The following is a 6,495-nucleotide window of genomic DNA, read 5'->3' on the forward strand; positions in this document are numbered from 1 at the left end:
AAATGTAGATGCATGAAAAATTAAAAACCCAACTTCTAGGAAGAAACAAAAAGAGGCAGTTAAGAAAAGACTGCAAATACAATATGATTCGTTCTTAACAGTATTTTATAAAATTATTCATAAATTTTAGTAACTTACCATTTTATGTCTGTGCGAACTTACATACGCCATAACACTGATGCAATGACGCCTTCAATATGTATTTTTGACGGACTGTTAACAGAATCTGATCATTTAGTTAAATAATAGTTTTTTATACTCGCGTACATTGTTTGCTCTTTTAATAATACATTAGAAAGCAATGATGTGTTTACAATATCCTGCGATATTTGGATAAATTATTTTCCTCTAGTTGAAGTACTCTCTTACTTGGAAAGCTAAATCGGTGGATTATATAATCAAACTATTATAATTTCAAGTTATTTAACAAAATTAGGGAATTTTACTATAATTTTAAAAAATATCGTGTTAAGAATGTTTAGATGCAGATTAACCATCATAATTATTCAGGTTATAGGTTCTAATGTTCCATAGTTCCGGAAGCTGTAGCTGTTTTTACTTGAAAATACTTTTTTTATTTTGGAGATAAGCCTATAATGAGTTTTGTTTTAGAATATTTTTTGTGCGTTCTTGTTTACTAGTATCCTCTACACTTTTCTTTCGTTCTTTCTATTTCATATCCCCCTATTTTGTATCCTCTTCGTCCTAATCCCTAAATTTTATCCTTGGTCTGTTTCTCGATCTACTCGTATTACAATCAATTACTATTACTATGTAATCTATATAATTTCTGATGCAATGTTCCTCATTATCTTTTAGCGATTTTCTTCTTCTTATTTTTATGTAGACATAACTGTGTCTCTTTTTCAATGTGCTTCCACTAAGTTATCGTTCCATCCTTTTCGTGGTCTTTCTATTGATGGTCGTTCTACTGGGAACCATCTCTTGTCGTCTTTACTACCCTATTTTTGATGTCATTTGGCTTAATATGATCTTTAAATTCTATTCTTTTATTTCTTACACAGTCTTTGATGTTCTCCACCTTGCATCTACGTCGTATATCTGTACTTCTAGCTCTGTCCCATTGTGTCTTACCATCAAGTTTTCTAAGTGTTTTTATCTGAGCTGTTTCAACATCATTTTTCTCCTTTCTGTGTCAAGTCGTGTTTCTGCCGCATATGTTATTATTGGTCTGATGACTGTTTTGTAAATTCTGCTTTTCATTTCTTTCCCGATATTTTTATTTCTCCATATTGTTTTATTCAGGCAACCTGCGGCCCTGTTTGCTCTATTTAATTGATCTTCCACTTCTGTTTCGATCTTTTGCGTATCTAGATAATGTGATGCCTAGATATTTCAACTACATCACTTGTTCTATTATCTGACGTTCCAGTTCCAATTTACATCTTAGTAAATTTGCTGTTATAACTACCCATTTTGTATTTTTTGGGGAAATTAACATGTTAAATTTTCTGGTGGTTATATTAAATTGGTGCAGCATACGTTGTAAATGTACATAGAAAATTATTTAACGTTGTTTTTCTCCCATTTGGTATACTTTTTTGGTTATTACTTTTTTTATTTTTTCATCCATAATCAGGTTGATCAATGGAGGACTCGGGGAATGTCCCTGTCTTAGCTCATTGCCAGCTTCAATTGGGTCAGTTAGTTCTTCTTCTCCTTATACTTTTATTGTGTTGTTTTGGTAGATATTTTCGATCGTTTTGATTATGCCTAAAGGTATTTCTCTTGTGTACAATAACGTACAACAATACTTCTCTTCTTGTAGTGAATTTGTGATTTGTGGTTGTTGTGTTGAATCATGTACATAGATTTTTCAACCCGGAAATCATTTGCCTTTCTGGTCCGCGTTTTCCTTCCAATAAGTGGAAACCGTCTTTTAATTTGACCCGGTCAAATGCCTTTTTAAGTTCCAAGAAATATGGATATGTTTGTTGTACTGAAATGATTTTTCTTGCACTTGCCTCATTATAAATATAGCCGGTTTATATCTTCCCGACCTAAATCCTTAATTAATTTTAGTGTTGTGTTTAACTAATTAATTTCTCTGTAATTTTCCGGGTCCGATTTGTCTCCCTTTGTGAAGAGAGGTATTAGGATGCTTAATCTCCATACTTGAGGAATTCTGTATTGTTCTATTATTTTTTGGATTAGTCTTAGTAGTTGTTTGGTCAGATAGGGTCACCCGTACTTTATGAGTTCGATCGGTATTTTGTCCTCTACTGGTGGTTTTTTAATTTCCTTAATGCTTCCTTTATCTCTTTCACCTCAAGAGTTATTTCTTCGTTTGTCGTCACATATGGTGTTGATGGTTCATTATCGTTACCTTTAGCAAATAGGGATAGAAAGTAGTCTGCCATGTTTCCATCTAAATGTGTTTCTTTTTTATTATTTTGCTCATCTCTTTCCTTTGTCCTCTGATCATTCTCCATATCACTTTCTGTGTCCCGTATAAGTCGTGTCCCATCTGTTTTGAAAAGCTCTGCCAGTGTCCCCTTTTTATTTGTCCAACTTAAGTATTTGTTTCATTTCTAATTCGTTTATATTGGTTGTATGACTGTTGTATTTGTTGTGTTCTGTGTTGTAAAAAGGCTTTCTTCTTTTCTTCTAGGCTAGTAAGTTGAACTATATATTTATAATAGTTACATTTGGTTTTTGATAAATTTTAAGAGATCTCTAATCAATTTTATTCCATTACCCTCATGTATGGTCTTGAGTGTAAGAACCCTCGGGCGTGAACATAACCGCGCGTGAATCTAAGCATGCCTTACGACAATTCGCAATTAGATGCTCCTCTGTCTACATTACGGGACTATTATAATCCCAGTTATTTTTTGCCATATTGTCCCGTTGTCAGGATGAAATCGGAAGAGGAAATTGAAAAAGTTGGGGCGAATTTTATATCTTTCTATGTGAAGGAATTTTCAATAGGAGTTATTCAAGATTTTGCACGGTGTATTCACAGTTCTAAAATGCTGCGATATCTTTCCAAAAACGGAAGAGTAAGTCTCTTAGGACATAAATGTTCTCAATAATATCTTACCTCCCTTGAAAAAATTTCCAATTAAATCACTGTCATCTTTTAGATAGGAAGTAATCATTAAGCAACATTTAAATTTCATTACAAAAGATCTTCGTTCACTGAACATAACAGAAGATAATTTTTATTTATATTTTTTTATAATCTATTTTCAACTTACGTAACTTTTTATGTGACGATTTCATAATTTTTTTCTTTAAGAGTTAATCAATGTTTGTGTAGACTTTAATAAACATAAAGTGAAAAATATATTAGCTTTTAAAAGAAATTTAGCAAAAAATAGATAAAAGATAAGCGCAGTATTGGACGAAGTAGAATTCAATTCCCTAAAAGAGCTGTGAACAAAGTTAGAATCGCAGTTAAGATTTTCAATCTGCAATAGAAAAAGGAACTTAAAAATAAGAAGTAATTGTAGAAGTACTATACCATAACAGTGATAGATTATGTTTTGATTCGTGATTTCTTTCGATATATCCATAAGATGAAGATTTTATTCCAGTGCTGTTTATTAACAATATATCTCTTCATCAATTCCATTCAATAAATAGTGTCTGAAAAATTCAGATTGGTCTTTTTATTCTTCTTTAATTTTACATAAATTTTTTTAGTTGGTACAGCTATTCGATACTTATATTGATTAACTCTAAAGTATTCCATTTCTTACAGTTTTTAACGCGCACGAGTCCATAGGTTTTTCAAAAATTGCAAAAAAAAACATGCTCCAGTCCCATAGTGGAATTCTGATTGTAAATCAGCAATTAAAGAGTCAAAAAGGGGTTTTATAAATTTAGAAGGCACCCAACTTTAAATAACAAACTGGAATTCAAAAGATTAAGGGCCTACTGTGGATACACTTTAAAGAAAAATAAGAGAGAAGCCTGGAAAAAATATGTATCATCTTTAAATTCATCCACCCCTACTGGTTTGGTAAATGATAATCAGAATGTGCGGGAAAAATTATTTAACACCATCCATTACCTAGAATGTGATAACCATATTTATTCAAGAAAGCAAGAAATAGCCGCTGTGCTAGCAAACCTTTATCAACAACATAGTAGTGATGAAAATCTATCTATAAGTTTCCTAGTTTATAAAAATAAATTTGATAATGCCTGTATAAATCTTGATGTCCTATCTACAATGCACCAACTGTTAGAAAGTTTAAAAAAAGTTAAAGATACTAGCCTAGGGCTTGACAACATACCTGCTACATTTTTAAAAGCTATGCCAACAGAAGGCAAACAATATCTTCTGGATCTCTATAATTTTATTTGGACAAAGAATACTTTCCCAATTAATTTGTATGACTCAATTATGGTACCAGTTTATAAACCGGGCAAGAATAAATCGGACCCAGAGTCTTACCGACTAATCTCTTTAACTTCTACCCTGTGTAAAGTACGTGAAAAAATGGTAAATAAAAGATCAATAGCTGCTTGGCCCTATAAAAAATTGATTTAGAAAGTCCAGATCTACACTAGACAACCTAGTGGATGTTGAATCTGTAATAATTCATGAGTCATTTGGATGTGGTCAAGAATGTTTGGCTATCTTTTCTGATATAACGCGAGCATCTGATACAATTTGGAGATTGGTTAATATAAGAATTCTGTCAAGTTACTTGATTCAAAAAAATATCAAATTTATTAGTAATTTCCTATATAGACCAAACTTCAAGTTTCGAATGGACAACGTTCTTTCAGAATCGAAAATCCAATTAAACAGCATTCCTCAAGAGTCTACTCTTAGTATTGTACTTTCGCTTATTGCCATTAATGACATCGTTAAATCATTCAGCCCATTAGTCAAAGAAGGTCAACTCTACTTCAAACAATCCCCTGTAGAAAGAGTGACGCACTACAACTACCTCGGCACTATAATAAATGAAGAATGGACCAACAACCAGGAGATTAGAGCACGCATCGGAAAAGCTAGATCCACCTTTAATCGGATGGGGCCTTCTTCAAGAGTCACAACCTCTCTCTTGATACAAAAGTAAGAATGTTGCGATGCTACGTCTTCTCTATCCTTTTTTATGGAATCGTGGACCTTGAACGAAGATATGTGCAGAAAACTAAAAGCATTTGAGATGTGGCTATATCGGAGTATGCTTTAGATCCCGTGGACCGAGTCACAAATGAGGAGGTCCTCAGAAGAATGAATAAGAACCGAGAGGTACTGACCACCATCAAATCTCGAAAGTTACAGTTCTTCGGATATATTATGAGAAATGAATCCAGATATGCTCTCCTTCAAGCCATCCTGCAAGGAAAAATATTTGGAAAACGCGGACCAGGAAGAAGAACATCTTGGTTAAAGAACCTTAGAATATGGTTCAATACAACATCTGTGCAGCTTTTCCGCGCTGCAGCAGATAAGATAAAGATTGCCATGATGTTCGCCAACATTCGTAACGGATAGGCACATCAAGAAGAAGAATTAGTCAAAACTAATCTATTTTCTGATGATCTTGTTATATTCTGTCGAGGAAAAATTTATCAATAATGACGACCCATATACAGCAAGCCATTTACAAACTAGAGAATTGGTTGAACACTACTGGCCTAAAATTTTCTTCCACTAAAACGAAAGCAATCATCTTCTTGATTTCTTAAGAGTAAAACTGAATAATCGACTATCTTGTCAAGACCATATCCACTCACTCCGACTGTCAGCTCAAAACAGCCTTAATCTAATGAAAAGTATCTCTTGTAAACAATGGAATGCCGACTTCCAAACTTTTATGACTGTGTTCAAAATCTTAATTAGTTCAAAATTAGATTACGGTGCTATTCGCTTCAACTCAGCCAAAGATTCACTAATTTAAGTGCTAGATCCAGTGCATTTTGAATCAGGCGAACCATCCCTTTAACTGAGGAGAGAATGCATTAGCCTCATATATGCCTCAAGAGTATCAGCTAACCCACAGGTACCTGTTTATAAAAACACATTTACAGATAGATTTCGATCGATGTTTAATTGTGGAAAAATATTGGATCCTCCGTTTTATCATCGCTAGACACAATAATTTCACCAACTTACAATATTCCAAAAGTCCGTTAACACATATTACCATATACCATTGCTTTCCGTAATTGTAATACAAACCTTTCTACATTCAAGAAATATGACACACTAGCCAAAATGTTCAAACAGAAAGTACTAGAGATATTAAATAGTTTTAATGATTACATACTTTTTTTTACCGACGCATCCAGATCTGCATACGGAATAGAAGCGGCCTTCACAACAGATAAATATAACAGTTCGTACCAGCTCCCTTCTCAAATCTCCATATTCTCCCATGAACTATTTTCCATACTCCAAGCATTAACATTTGTCAACACACTACATTAAAGACTATCAAACAAAGCGTGCTGCCGTGGAAACTTTCTACTAAGAAATCTCCAAGATATCCCAGGATTTTATATTAA

Source organism: Diabrotica undecimpunctata, chromosome 4, assembly GCF_040954645.1.
Source record: "Diabrotica undecimpunctata isolate CICGRU chromosome 4, icDiaUnde3, whole genome shotgun sequence".
Classification (NCBI taxonomy): domain Eukaryota; kingdom Metazoa; phylum Arthropoda; class Insecta; order Coleoptera; family Chrysomelidae; genus Diabrotica; species Diabrotica undecimpunctata.